General features: G+C 43.1%; 2 protein-coding genes across 9 annotated transcripts in view; one reads left to right on the forward strand and one right to left on the reverse strand.

Moving 5' to 3' along the window:
* SLC38A9 (solute carrier family 38 member 9) overlaps positions 1 to 2225 on the reverse strand; it is an 85955-nt gene extending 83730 nt beyond the window's left edge. For 4 of the 6 annotated variants that reach the window (XR_009761478.1, XM_061618160.1, XM_061618170.1 and 1 more), the window contains exon 1: positions 2015 to 2225. The gene's annotated coding sequence lies outside the window, so the exon portion shown is untranslated. The remainder of the gene's footprint in view (positions 1 to 2014) is intronic. The other 2 variants (XM_061618155.1, XM_061618193.1) reach the window with 1 other exon arrangement.
* DDX4 (DEAD-box helicase 4) overlaps positions 207 to 15936 on the forward strand; it is an 88834-nt gene continuing 73104 nt past the window's right edge. Inside the window, exon 1 of one of the 3 annotated variants that reach the window (XM_061618121.1) lies at positions 207 to 414. The gene's annotated coding sequence lies outside the window, so the exon portion shown is untranslated. Of the gene's footprint in view, positions 415 to 829; positions 1063 to 15936 lie in introns of those variants that run through there. The other 2 variants (XM_061618141.1, XM_061618130.1) reach the window with 2 other exon arrangements.

Consider the following 15936-nt stretch of genomic DNA (forward strand, 5'->3'; position numbering starts at 1 on the left):
TCTGTTTTCCAGAGGAGAAAAGGTCCAGCATGTTTTACTGACAAAAAACAAATACCATAGAAACCAGCTGATTAAATTAGCAGAAACATATGACTCATGGGAAGTAAAAAGATAACTGTGCAAATATTGGTGCTGACGTTTTTGAGTCACAGGAGAGGTTATCCACGTGCAATAAAGTCACTAACAGATTAAGGGATCTTTATTGCCCTCACAGACCTGAATTCCCTGAGTTCCCTGGGAAGACGGATTAACAGTTGAACTATTGTAGCTCCGTGATAATAGGAGTCTCTTAACAACTCTCAGCACTCTTAATGGGGAAGCCATGACTGTTTAAAGTGGAATAAATGTATGGCGTGAATATGGCCCATGTCTACTAGGTGCAAGTCCCACAGAGATCAGCGGTGCTATTTTCAGGTAAATTGGTACAGCGTTGCAGCCTAAGGGAAGCTATATGATCTTGAGTTTATTGTAGGGTAGAGCAATCCAATTGCCAAGGAACCCGTGGAAGGGGGGCTGGCGGAGGAGAAGCCAGCGGAAAGCTACGGGATCCTCCTCCTGCTCGGAAGTTGCTGGCCCGGCTGAACGCTGGCTCCGTTGGGCGCCGTACGCGCAAGCCGGCTGGAAAATACCGGATCTGGTGAACAGGCCTCCTGGGGAGTAAATTCTCCCCGCAGGCCACAATGGGGCTTTAATTTTTTTTTTACTGCGCCGGTCTTTTGCCGGCGGAGTTTGCAGGGGGATCGGGACCTGGGGGTGGGGACTGGAGTCGAGGAGGATCTCTCATAAGTTCCCTCCGCAGCTCCTTCCCCGGCATGCCTCCGTAACACTTCGTTTTCGGGCCTTCCGCCGGGCCTCCTTGAGCCGGGCTGGCTGTCCCCGGCAGATCTCCGGCGGTACCAGCAGCCTCCTAGTGGAGCCACATCTCTGCTGCAGTGGAGGGCTGCTGCTGCTAGCAGAAGCCGGTAGAGCCTGGTACACTTGAACTTCCCGGCACAGCCGATGCTCCACAGCATCCAACTCACCCGAGTCCAGCGCAAGGATGAGTTGGATTGTTCCCTAAAGGTAATAAACAATGGCTGATTCATCTCTGCTGGATAAGGAACTGGTAGTGAGAATCAAACACCAGCCTTGTTAATAATGAACTTTATCCAACAAAGATGAAGCATGTTTATGTCCCACCATTTATTTCAACGGAAGAATAATTTAACTTTCTCTTGAAATCAGCAGGGCTTAAATATTCTTAAGTTCTGGATGTACCATGTCCATGGTTTTCAGTTTTCTTTTCTTGTAATGAATTTTTAGAGTTTCTCTGTGTGAACAGACTGACATTATCGCTATACGGATAATTTTACACTACAAAATAAAGAGATACTATTGTTGTTGTAGTAATGTGCCTTCAAGTCGATTACGACTTATGGCGACCCTATGAATCCGTGACCTCCAAAAGCATCTGGCATGAACCACTCTGTTCAGATCTTGTAAATTCAGGTCTGTGGCTTCCTTTATGGAATCAATCCATCTCTTGTTTGGCCTGCGTTTTTTTTTCTACTCCCGTCTTGTTTTCCCCAGCATCATTGTCTTTTCTAGTGAATCATGTCTTCTCATGATGTGTCCAAAGTATGATAACCTCAGTTCCATCATTTTGGCTTTAAACTGAATTCTCTTCCTTCACCAGTCTGACGAAATTAGCGATTTTGAAATCTTTGTTGCTACTATACAACAAACCCGACAGATCCATTTTAACTTCTGTGAGAACAGAAGAAAGAAGCAGAGTCTGTTTGCCCCATTTAAAGGCTATTGCTAAAAGCCTGTGATATATTTACATGGGTGTATTTTGATATATTAGCGCAGACGTTCGATGAGCTGTTCCTTTGTGGTTTTGCTAAGAAGTTCCACTAAATTCAGTGGAACTTATTCCTAAATAAGGATGCACAGGTCTGCAGTCTAAAGCGCAGGTACCAGGGGGTGAAGCCCAAAATATTTACACTAATCAAATCAAATGCAAATTCTCTACCTGGACTCTTTTCTGCCTAGTCTCGGTCTTGATCCGCCACTATTCAGCTGCCTTGCTTGGAATTCTTCCAGTCATAAACAATAAACAAAGAACTGTTGCTGTTCTGAGCACCGATAGAGCATACACGCTCTCTCGATCAGTCTTGGCGTTTCCGGTCCAAAACTGAACTAATCCACCCTAATTTCCAAAGCAAATAGATTAACCATAGAGCTGTAAAGAGAAAGAGCGACCCCATTCTGCGTCCATACGACTACTCAGTTAGCCATAGAAATAGAAATGGTAGAGTGACACACTCCAGCTTTGCTTTTGATTTTGGGACCTCTCCTTTCTGCGCTTGGATGGGTGAAAGCACGTTGCGCCTGTGAGGCTTCTGCAATCCATTGACCGCTGATTTTGAGAGGAGAGTTTTGAGAGGGTGATGGATATGATAATTTAACGAGATTTATCTTCTGGAGTTGTTTTGATGCGGAATTTCTCTCAGTGCATTGTTTTTAAATACGATTGTGTGCTGATTTCAAGTGATTAAGGCACACAGATATTGTTAGCGAAATTACTTCTCTTGAAATATTTGTGTATTGTATCAGATGAAGTGGCCTGTGATTCTCAAAACCTTCTGCCGCAATAAATCTGTTAAAGGTGCCTCAAGACTATGTTTTTGCTGCAACAGACAAAAACATCTATCTCTCTGAAAGTTTTATATCTGTGTGATTTCCTGAATCATGATAACATGTGTAGTGTGCAGTGTTGCACTGGAGACCTGTATCTATGATGATGTATTTCACCTATACAGACCTGACAGCTCGACCCCACCCAGCTTGCAATATGGAGATAATAAAACTGAATTATATTGCAGGGTTGCTGTAAACCACTCTTAATCCCTGCCCTGCAAAATGGGCATAATATCTTTCAGCTCCACCCTCAACGTGCAATAGAGCACAATAATACTAAACTTTTTTTCCTTCCCTCTTAGCACAGGAAGCATTCACAATTTTAAAAAAACCCTCTCAAAATTCCCACATTTTCCCCACACAAGCAGACTTGAATTTGAAGACTTCTATCTTTGCTACTACCTTTTGATGTGTGTGAATATACTTCTGACAAATAACTGCAGCAATAATGTCCTGGATTTCTACATTGGGACCTCCCAGATTGGCTTTTTTGTTTTGTTTTGTTTTTGGTGGGTGTATTCTGCAACATGTCATTGCTGCAATAATAGTGCATTAGGTGGTGGGTTTATATTGAACTGTCTGCTAGGGATGGAAGGATCTGTCAATTTCAGTTGTCGGTTTCTCATTTTTCCAATCTTATATTTGGTTTTCCAGATTTTTGCAGTGATGTGTGATTTTTTAAAAATCCTCATGAAAATTCTCCAATATTTTCATGATAATTTCTCCTACTAAACACATTTTTGTATGCAGTTTTGACTAATGTACACATTTTGCAAGCAATTTCTCCTTATATAATGCATGTTTGTATGTTATTTTTAATATATTCATTTTTATAAGCACTTTCCCCTAATGTATGCATTTTTGCAAACTTCGCTTAGACTGCAATCCAGTACATGTCTACTCAGAAGTAAGTTCCATTGGGTTCAATGGGACTTACTTCCAGGTAAGTGTGTACTGTATTGCTGCCTTAGTTGAAGTGCATTGCAAGATTTGGATAAATTTGAATTTTGAAAGATGGCTGTGTGTTGTTTCTCATGTTGTTTAGGAAAGTGTGAATTCAATAAATTCAGATTTAAATGTAAACTGAATTGAATTTCTCACCTATCCCTAGTGTCTAGACATAACTCTACTTTATTAGTTGTTCTGCAATGCTTCCCCAACATTATTGCATTATTGCCATCTGGAGGGGTACTTTTGCACTATATTGCAACAAAAATGGGACAAAAAATAGACCATAACTTTTGTGATATAAAGTTCGAGGACTTTAGCAGGAAGTTACGGAACACGTGCTGATTGGAAACGAGGTAGTATGTTTTTGGTTCTTGATTTATTGTATTTATTGTACTTATACACTGTGCTTGTTTTATCTTTTATGTACACCGTCCAGAGAGCCTTCGGGCTTAGGGCGGTATATAAATTAAATTAAATAAATAAATAAATAATCACCTTCCTAGTTGTTGTTAGGACATTAAAAAGTGGATAAAGCTTTGCATATACCATTGTGGTGATTTAATATGGTAGCAATTATAGTAGCAATGATACATAATGATTTGTTTTAATGTTTTTGGTTGCTGTAAACCGCCCAGAGAGCTTCGGCTATGGGGCGGTATACAAGTGCAATAAACAAAACAAACAAAACAAACCATGCACCCCAATATCATAATGAGCATAAATCATCATGAATGCAAAATAAAAAGGATGTCTAGAGGGGCCCATTGTCTCTCCTCTATACAGCTGTTCAACCACTTTTAACAGAAGTCCAAGTGGAAGATTTATTGATAGTGGGGGAGTGGAACACTGGGTAGAGTGGTAGAGGCCATCAAGTCCAGTTCCCTGCTTGATACAGGAATCCAAATAAATCATTAAATTATATGTGTGTTTTCTGCTTTGGACACAAGCAGCCCCTGGTCCATGGGATGTATGGTCCCAGGCTATTCTCTGAAGGCACATGAAGCCAGCACCCTGCTGAAGCTAAGCAGGGTCAGGTCTGGCCAGTGCCTGGATGGGAGACCACTTAGGAACCATATGTAAGCCACCTTGGGTTTCTAGCATGGAAAAAAGGTGGGGTATAAATGTAATAAATAAATAAATAAAAATAGAGCTAGAGGGAATGGCAGTTAGAAGATGATAGAAAAAAAGTTAGGGTTAGCTAGCATGAGGCCTAGTGTTAAGGATTTAAAATTGAGGAGAAATGAGGACATAATCCTATATTGAAGTTCCACCAGCTGAGGAGTGATATAATTCAGTGGAAGCTCCACTATGCTGGCAGAATATCAGATACATGTCTACATGACAGATATCCCAGAGGAACACCCCTGATACTTTGGTGGTACTAATTTCCCCTGGAGCCATTCCATACATTAGCAGAATGGCTGAAATGAGGGGAGCCATGGTCAGCCATTTACACTGTATCCTATAGTTTCATAGCCATGTCCCCTTTGACAGCACCAATTTACATCAACCTGAGACCTGGAGCAGGACTTTTTCCTCTCACTGACTTCAGTGGAGGTGGTGGTTGTGGGTAGCTATCAGAGCATCAACAACCATCCTACCCACATTGTCCTGTGACAGCAAGCACTGAATTGGCTCCCACTCTTACGTGAGTATTGTCACTGACACAGTCCTTGATGAGCACATCTTTGCTTCTAGCGTAATGTGAGTATAGGGTTCCTTTTTGTACTGGCCTGGTTTGCACGACACAGTATGCCAAAATTCTCTGCAAACAATGCACCCTTCTGGAGAGACTCTCGCAGCCACTTTGCTCCTCCCTGGGCCTTTTTGCTTCCCTGCTGCACTTAGCTAAGCTAAGGTTTATAAAAAGGACCAGGGAAGAGCAAATCAGCTGCAAGCCCCTCTCTGGGAGCCTCCACATTTGCACAGTTCCCGTAAACCATTGTTTGGCTTACTATGTTGTGCAAAGCTGGCCACTATAATGTCTTCTTTCTTGCCAGATTTTTGTTTTCAGTAGAATTTATTTTACTGTCTTTCCACTGTGGGCTCCTTTTGGGAAGATGGGTGGGATATAAATTAAATAAATAAGGTGTTCTTAATAAAATGTGCCTTATAACTGATTATATGGTCCAAAATCTCGTACAAATGTATTTAGTGTGTTTTTTACGTATAACCATTCAGCTGAGCTGACACTTGAATGAACTCAAAGTAGACACTCTAGTATATACAGATTTATGAGCTGAAAAGCAAACTTGCACATGCATTACACCTAATACTGTTGCTCCTTATGGAGCATTGCCATGGTGAACCTGTTATAATACAACCAATGATTTTGCCAGTGAAGCACAATTCTTATTGGTGAAGAGCACTTAATAGCTATATGCAAGGAACAATTCCATCATCAGTTGTTTTGTCATGTTGCAAATACAAATACACTTACATTGGAAGCAGGAGAGAGTGTGGGAGGGAGGCAGGCAAAGACAACATCAGGGCCTGCCCCAAGCAGACTGTACCCACTCAGCCCCACCCCGTGCCAACAGACACCAACTGCCCTGTGAGAAAGAAGAAGGGAATGTGGAAGAAAGGCAAAGGCAATATCCAGGCCTGCTCCAGTTGGACTGATGCCTCCTCCCCTCCACCTGGGCCATCTTTACATTATATATCATTTATTTGTTTTAGTATTTTAAAACAGTAAACTGCCTTGGCAGAAAGGCAGTATATAAATGCAACAAACAAACAAAACAAATAAATAATAAATTTTCCCCACCAGTATATGTCTGTCTTTAACTTTGGCATGACTGGCAGGCATCCATCGATGCATCTTTTCTCATCACAGTCCAGCCAACTCTGCCAGTTGAATTGTTTCCTGCCATGAAGCTGTTCAAGGCAAAAGGAGCCAGCCAGAAATGAAGGTGAGCATAAGCAGAAGGTGGCCTGAGGTAAAGTGGTAAAAACTTTGGTGGGAGTATTGCAGAGCGCAGAGAACCATAGCACAGATATACAACCAGTCCTGCAAGTCTATGTATGGGTAGATAGAAACAACATCTTAGTACTCTGTAGAGTAAAGAACAGATGTGCTGGTAGCAGAACTGAACAGGAATAGTTTGGTTTGGGCCATTCATTAAGTCATTAAACAGATCTGCTATTAGACTTGAACTACCTAAACTGCTTTATGAAACTGTGCTTTGAATTACAGTAGAATCTTGCTGTAATGTGGCTTGTTGAACTGTGGATTCAGATATACTGCGGGTATGATGATATCCTCTGAGTACGATACTGTTTACAGAACATGACTTGCGTTATAATGCAGAAGCCCTATAACACAGGTACACATGAAGCCCTATAACACGGGTACACATCCTTTGTCCCCTGACCCCTGTGTTACACTGAGGTATGTGGCAGTGGTCTACTTCTGCTGCCTGGTTGGAAGGAACACACTATAATCGGGATGCTCGTGATTTATCTTTTGGGAGTTTGAAGTGTTGTGTGTCTGTGAGTTAATGGACAGAACAGAAGATGAGAACTAGATCATTAATCTTAACCTTTTCAGGCTTGAGAGTAACTACAAGCATTAATGTGAAACATGAACCTCACTTCTTAATTTTTTTACTGTGTCTCCATTTTCCTTGTCTTCTGATCTTTATACTACTGTCTTACTTTTTTTCTGCTCCATTTTCTACAGTCTCTTTTTTGTCTCCTCTTAAAAACGTTTACAATGGTGGAGGTGTATATGTCATCTAATTAAGTCAGGATGCAACGCATCTGTGAGCTCCAACCCGTGTGAAGACCAGTGGAATAGATGATGTTAAGTTTCTGCATTTTAAGATTAGACTCTGGTTTGGGACAGAGGTCTACAAATTATGGCTTGGCTTTGTAGCCAGACACTAATTGTGAAGTCCAGTCCCACCATGATAACACAACATAATAGGCATTTACCTACAGATATACTGTCTGATGAAATTGATGAAGTTATATAATTCAGGCTGCAATCCTAACTTTGCAATCATCTGGGAGTAAGCTCCATTTAACTCAATGGGATTTCCTTTTGAAAGTTTGTGCTGCCAGGCTTTCATTAACACATTTAATTTCCTATTTATTTATTTATTTATTTATTTATTTATATTTATTAAATTTTTATACCGCCCCATAGCCAAAGCTCTCTGGGCGGTTCACAACATCAAAATATCAACATACAATTTAAAACCACACATTAAGCAATTTAAAAACATGACTCATTGAATTTCCAAAAAAAACCCTATACTAAACTAAAATATTAAAATACTAAAAATACTAAAATGCTAAATGCTACAATACAGAATGCTAAAATGCTAGAATGCGTGGGAGAAGAGGTAGGTCTTAACCTGGCGCCGAAAAGACAACAATGTTGGCGCCAGGCGTACCTCATCAGGGAGATTGTTCCATAATTCGGGGGCCACCACTGAGAAGGCCCTTTTTCTTGTTACCATCCTCCGGGCTTCCCTCTGAGTAGGCACCCAGAGAAGGGCCTTCGATGTTGAGCGCAGTGTACGGGTAGGTTCATATTGGGAGAGGCGTTCCATCAAGTATCATGGTCCCAAGCCGTGTAAGGCTTTATAGGTTAAAACCAGCACCTTGAATCGAGCCCGGAAACATATAGGCAGCCAATGCAAGCGGGCCAGAACCGGTGTTATATGTTCGGACCGCCTGGTCCGCATTAACAATCTGGCCGCTGCATTTTGCACAAGCTGCAGTTTCCGAACCGTCTTCAAAGGCAGCCCCACGTAGAGCGCATTGCAGTAATCAAGTCTAGAGGTTACCAGAGCATGGACAACTGAAGCAAGGTCGTCCCTGTCCAGATAGGGGCGTAGCTGGGCCACCAACCGAAGTTGGTAGAAAGCACTCCGTGCCACTAAGGCTACTTGAGCCTCAAGTGACAGGGATGGTTCTAAAAGTACCCCCAAGCTACGAACCTGTTCCTTCAGGGGGAGTGCAACCCCATCCAGGACAGGTTGAGCATCCACCATCTGGTCAGAAGAACCACCCACTAAGAGCATCTCAGTCTTGTCTGGATTGAGCCTCAGTTTGTTAGCTCTCATCCAGTCCATTGTCGCAGCCAGGCATCGGTTCAGCACATTGACAGCCTCACCTGAAAAAGATGAAAAGGAGAAGTAGAGCTGCGTGTCATCAGCATACTGGTGGCAACGCACTCCAAAACTCCTGATGACCGCACCCAGCGGCTTCATGTAGATGTTAAAGAGCATGGGGGACAAAACTGACCCCTGCGGAACTCCATACTGGAGGGTCCAGGGTGTCGAGCAATGCTCCCCAAGCACTACCTTCTGGAGACGACCCACCAAGTAGGAGGAAAACCACTGCCACGCAGTACCTCCAACTCCCAACTCAGCGAGCCTCCCCAGAAGGATACCATGGTCGATGGTATCAAAAGCCGCTGAGAGATCAAGGAGAATCAACAGAGTTACACTCCCCCTGTCTCTCTCCCGACAAAGGTCATCGTACAGGGCGACCAAGGTTGTCTCCGTGCCAAAACCAGGCCTGAAACCCGATTGAAATGGATCCAGATAATCAGTTTCATCCAAGAGTGTCTGGAGCTGGTTCGCAACCACTCGTTCTAGAACCTTGGCCAGAAATGGGACATTTGCTACCGGCCTATAGTTATTGACAATTTCTGGGTCCAGGGAAGATTTCTTCAGAAGCGGTCTCACTACCGCCTCTTTCAGGCAGTTAGGGACCACTCCCTCTCGCAATGAGGCGTTAATCACTTCCCTGGCCCAGCCGGCAGTTCCATCCCTGCTAGCTTTTATTAGCCAAGAGGGGCAAGGATCCAACACTGAAGTGGTTGCACGCACCTGTCCAAGCACCTTGTCAATGTCCTCGAGCTGCACTAACTGAAACTCATCCAAAAAATCAGGACAAGGCTGTGTTCTGGAGACCTCATATGATTCAACTGCTGTAACATTGGAGTCCAAGCCCTGGCGGATGCAAAAGATTTTATCTTGGAAGTGCCTAGCAAATTCATTACAGCGAGCCTTAGTTGGTTCTACCATGTCCATAGGGCCAGAATGTAATAGCCCTCGGACAATTTTAAAGAGCTCCGCTGGGCGGCAGATAGATGCTTTAATAGAGGTAGCAAAGTAACACTTTTTTGCCACCCTCAGTGCCCCTAAATACAACTTAGTATAGGCACTTACCAGTGCATAATTGCATCCATCAGGAGTCTGTCTCCATCTGCACTCAAGCCGTCTCCTATATTGTTTCATCGCTCTCAGCTCTGGAGTGTACCATGGAGCCGTATGAGCTCTACACAGGAGAGGGCGCGCAGGAGCGATCATGTCAACTGCCCGGGTCGTTTCTGTATTCCACAGTTCAACCAGGGTTTCGACAGGAGCGCCAGCCCTATCAGCCGGAAAACTCCCCAGAGCCCTTTGAAAACCATCCGGATTCATTAGTCTCCGAGGGCGGACCATCTTAATGGGTCCCCTACCCTTGCAGAGGGGAGAAGCCATTGTAAGTCTAAACTTCAACAAGCGGTGATCTGTCCATGACAAAGGGACTGATGTAAGACTCCCCACATTCAGATCACCATCTCCATGTCCAATTGTGAAAACCAAGTCCAGGACAGGGTGCTTGGAGAGGGAGATAGAACTCCTATAGACTACAGCGACTCCCCCTCCCCGGCCCTCAGGTCTACCCTGATGCTGAACCAAGTATCCAGGCGGGCACAGTTGGGAGAGACTAATTCCTCCCTGCTCACCCACCCAGGTCTCAGTTATACATGCCAGATCAGCCGCCTCATCCACAATTAAATCGTGGATGAGGGAGGTCTTATTATGTACCGATCTAGCATTTAAAAGCAGCATCCGGAGATCTGAGAGCTGGCTGATAGGGCAACCAACATACTTGTGGATGCGGGGAGGACCGGAACAAGACACAGTCATTAGCTGCCTGGGTCAAGTTCCCCTCACCTGGCAAGTCCTCCGCACAACGTCATATCTCCCTCTACCCGTCACTACACCAATTTGGGCCCCCGCAGATCTTCCCACACAACTCTGAATCCTCTCTCCCAGGCACATAATGCAGACCCACACACACCACATGCACACACACATACATACACTCACACCACACACACCACACACCACACCCCACCCCCTACACACAGCAGAGCCACTAAACTGGCTGCTGAAATAAAGTGCTGTAAGTAGGTGCTGAAAACAATAACAGCAGCCGCTCTTCCTCGCTGGACAGCAACGATGTTCTTCTTCCAGCAGGAAAAGGTCTCCCAAGCCACTCAGCCAGCCAGTCTATACGTCCCTCCGAGGAGGAACAGGTGAAAAGATTTAATTATTCAGAGCTGGCTGTGTACCTGGGACCTAATCCTGTAAGATGTAGCTAAGTGGGAGCAGTTCAACAGGAAAGTGCAGTGATTATGACAGCCAAAGGAGAACAGCAGCAGTAATAGCAGACATGAATAGCAGCTCTCCCTCCCTGGCCAGCTGACTTAAAGTGCTATATATTATTTTATTTTCACTTAGAAAAAAATCAATCCACAGCTTTTGACATATTTTTCCCTTGTCAATTTTTTAGGACCACTGCCTCCCCATAATGTTTTATACAAGTTCAAATGTTAAATAATATTTACATTCTTTTCTGGCACAAACCTCAAAATGGGGAAAATGTGAATGGTGGCTAGTAAGATGTGTACTTAATTTTCTAAGAACTTTTACTACAAAATAGAAGAAAGAATGTGGCACAACCTTTGTAGCACAACTGTATATTTTCCCTGGTGTAAGCTCTATTGCAATGGTTCTCAAACTTTTTTGGTTCACGGCACACTGTAAAACATATAAAAATTTTGTGGCGCACTTTGTGTACAAAATTAAAAATATATTAATATATTTTAAACTATGAATAAAAATAACTTAAATACAAATGGGTTTCTTCTCATTTTAAAATATACTTTTATAATATTCGCGGCACACCTAGTCACCTCTTGCGGTGCACCAGTGTGCTGCAGCGCACCGTTTGAGAATCACTGCTCTATTGAGTTCAGTGGTGCTTCTGACAGCATAGGTTCAACTGTAAAACAAATTGAGCTTTAACAAAGATGGCTATTCAGCCAGCTAAAATGCAATCTTTTAGCTCTGAATTAGAAACGCAAAGTTCTGAAGAACTCACTTTCACAATATTTTGTGACAGTTTATTGGTGTAATAAAGATATCACCCCAATATGGTTTTTAAATTGTTCCTATGAGCCAACAGGGCTACTTTCTGTAAACTTACAAAGAAGTGCTAGCATTTGAATTACTAGCCTTAAGTAGGAATCATATCAATTAGGAAAGATGCAGTCAGTTTTCTCAGTTTCCAGAGTGGTAGTTGTGTTAAGTCTGTTGCTATGGCATAAACGTTTGTAGACTAAGATTCACTGTATTTACCGAAGTAGGTATTAGTTCACAAAAGATTATGCCATAATAGATAAATGTTAGTCTTTATGATGCCACAAGACTCTACTGTTGTTCTTTTTCAGTTCTTGAAGTGACTGAAAAGGTCTCATATGAACAGAGAGAACCAAGCTTCGCCTTCGCATGTCTCATGAGGCAGTGATGCTCACCAACTTGAATGGCTTTAAAAGAGGATTTATTGTTATTACTACTACTACTACTACTGTTTTTGTTGTTGTTATATTTATATTCCACATTTCTTCCAAGGAGATCAAGGTGGCATACTAACATGGTTCTCCCCCACCTGATTTTCTCCTCACAACTCTGTGAGGTTGAGAGATAGTGATTGGGCCAAGGTTACCCAGTGAGTTTCATGGCTTTGAACCCTGGTCTCACACATCTCTGTACAACACTCTTAACTGCTACCTCATATCTTGGATGTCTTCAAGCAGAGGCTGGACAGCTATCTGCGGGAGATGCTCTAGCTGTGGATTTCCTGCTGTGAGCAGGGGGTTGGACTCGATGGCCTACAAGGCCCCTTCCAACTCTATGATTCTATGATACTGGCTCTCTAGACAAATGGAGGATAAAGTTATCCATGGCTACTAGCCATGATGGCTATGCTCTGCCTCCATGGTGGAAGGCAGTTTGCTTCTGAATACCATTTGCTGTAATCCACAGGAGTGGAGAGTGCTCTTGCGCTTTGGCCCTGCTTATGGGCTTCCTATAAGCATCCGGCTGGCCACAGAGAGAACAGGATGCTGGACTAGATGGATCAGCATCTAGAAGAGCCTGATCCAGCAGGTGCTTCTTATGCTCTTCCACTTCCCCAGCTTTGCTTTTCATTTGTGTCCTCTGATTACTTCAGTTGATTAGCACAGATAACTGAACAACCATTATGCCTCAAAAAGAATGGCTTTGGCATCCACACTTCTTGAATTGGAGCTAATCTGTCAAACAATGGTAAAACTTGAAAGCCTCATTAGATTTGCTTGCTAATGGAGAGAAGGCCTATCAGCATAATTACTCTGTAGCCGCTTTGCGAAAACCTAGTTTGAGAAGGTTTTGCCTATAGAATTAATTTCTACAAACATGCTGTTTTTGTCCGCTGGGAATGAGGCTTTGTTCCTTTTGCAACACCATCTCACTGGGTTGCATTGGTGAGTGGAGAAGACCCACTAAAAAGTAGTAACACATATAAATGAAACATATTATACAATTATAAATATTAAAAATGTTTAAGGTTTTGTCAACTTTGGACAGGACTCATAGAATCATAGAACAGTGGAGTTGGAAGGGGTCTATAAGGCCATCAAGTTCAACCCCCTGCTCAGTGCAGGAATGCAAATCAAAGCATACACGACAGGTGGCTGTCCAGCTGCTTCTTTAATGCCTCCAGTGTTGGAGAGCCCACCACCTCCCTAGGCAATTGGTTACATTGTTATACTGCTCTAGCAGTTAGGAAGTGTTTCCTGATGTTCAGCTGAAATCTGACTATTTTTTTAAAAGCCAGATCCTTCTATTCTTCCTATTCTTTTAATAGCAGTAGAAAGCAAAATTTTGAATGTTTCTTGCGATACAGCTATAAGCCCTTTCAGGAGGAAAAGTATTGACCTTAATTGTTAACTAAAGTTTCAGTCACAGGAACATTGATCTCAGAGTAGGTCCACTAATTGTAATGGGATTAATTTATAGAAAACAGACATTGAATGCCCATTTTGGGATTATGTCCTGTTTTCATACATAATGTTCTAGGCTCTAAAGCCCATTTCTAGGATCTAGATTCTTAACTATATTTCTGAACAAATTATTATCATAATTAGTGTCCAACCAAGAGACAAAGGAACCAGATTGAGACGAGGTATGATCTGTTTCTCGTTTTATTAAGCTGATGGTCATATCCAAAGCAGTGCACTTCATAAATCTGTCTACCCTGACTCACTACTTTCCCTAGCTATTCTACCTAAGCAGTCTCTGCAGCGTGTGGGGAGAGTTGACTCAACACTAGAGACTTGGAGGCTCCTGCTTAAGTAGGGAAGGTCTTCATGTGTAAACGACAGCTCCAATGGAGTTTCACTCTTTGAAAGTCTCTCTTCTTGCGCCTCCTTGCGCAGAGCGAGCCTCAGCCAGCTCATCTGACGGTGGGGCTTCGCTATGTGACAACGCAGGCTCTGAAAGTGGAATACTGATTGCCGGGGAAGCGTTTGAAGTGCCTGGCGAGGATTTCTGCATGGGCAGGTTTGGTGTGAGCAAAAGGTCGCTTCCCAACGGTTGAGATGGGGGATTCGCAGGCGGGGCTGGAACTGCCTCACTGGGGGTGCTGGCCATGGGAGTCTGCGGGCTGTCAGAGCCCTCCCTTCCTCCAATGCTCCCTGGAACCTCGTCCTCATCTGATTCCTCTCCCTGATCTAACTCTCCTTGCATCTGGGGCGCAACAATTAGGAAGAAGTTAGATCTGTGTCAGCAATTTTCAAATCTGCCATGTATTGCGGTAAAAGAAGCTAACACTGCAATCTATTGCAACGTGTGTCTGGTGACAATCTTTATGATGACACATCCTCTCTCAGTATATGAACTCTCATGTATTTGACAACAGTTTAATATAGTATGATGCTGGGACACATTTGTAGTGCTTGTTTACTGAGGCTTTAACAACTTACTTCTAGGCTTAACTGCATGTTTATCAGCAGGATTCACATATCTTCAGCAGATGCTTGATGGTCAGCAAGTGAGGTGAAGCCTTTCCTGCTCTAGAGCTAATATGATAGGAAATGCTTCCAGAGTCTAAATTTATTCTGTTACTTTATTCTGTGCTTCCAGAAAAGCTGCCACTGCAGTAGCAAATATAGTAGTTTTTTATTTTTTCTGGCTTTGCTCATATGTCTTCAAACTACTGCTTAAAAGGAAAATAAATGTTTAACCGAGAGCCAGTGAATAAAGCTTTTTGTAGGTAGAAGCAGTTTGAATTTCTACATCCAAAACTCAGGCCTGGAGTCTTACACGAATAAGATGGCAGTCCTAACCGTTTATATCACTTTGTCTTCAAACTGAATTCTGGGGAACTTTGAGGCTCCGTGTAAGCATCAGTAACCGCCAACAAACCTTCCCGAAAGTTAAGGTCTTTAATTCCCCGGCAAGGCAGTTGCAGGGTATGATTCTTCCAAGTCACATGCTCACTCTACCCAAGGTGATAATAGAACCCAACAAACCTGAGCAGTGCCTCCGTGAGTGGCAAAATATGGCCCAGAATCCTCTGCACTGCCTCTGGGTCTATCATGGTAGACAGGTAGAAATTTCTTATAAAGGGGTGGGGGTTGGGGAGGAGAAGAGAAGCATAGGTAGCTGTACTAGTCTACTAGAAATAATTAAAAAGCCCCTGTAAAGCATTGCCTTTATTAGGTCCAACCAAAATGTTGCAAAATAGTGACCTTTCAGGTTCTCCAGAACTCTTCTTCAGGCTACATTATAAGTAAAACAAAGGGGGGGGAGGGAAGAGAGACAGGAAGCTGGGCATGATGGTTAAAAGTCCAAAATCTAGTTTGTTTTAAAATGGAGGGTAGGAGGTTTCTGGAAGCCTTAATTAGACCCTGCTTCCAAACAGATTCAGGTTGCACTGAGGGTTGCTGGGACAAGGAAACAACAATGCCTCTTCTCTTATTTTTTGTACCTAGTAGGCCTAATCTTGTTGAGGGTTTAATCCTATATTTACTTAATCTGGGAGTAAACCCAAATGAACTCAATGCGATTTGCATCTGAGAAGACGCATGTGGGATTAAACTGTGTCTGACTGACACCTCCTAGCAGACACCCGATTGCGGTTTAGCAGAGAAGTCAAAGTGGAAAGGGTTCCGGCCTAAGGGTTCTC

This window comes from Rhineura floridana, chromosome 1 (assembly GCF_030035675.1).
Source record: "Rhineura floridana isolate rRhiFlo1 chromosome 1, rRhiFlo1.hap2, whole genome shotgun sequence".
NCBI classification, from domain to species: domain Eukaryota; kingdom Metazoa; phylum Chordata; class Lepidosauria; order Squamata; family Rhineuridae; genus Rhineura; species Rhineura floridana.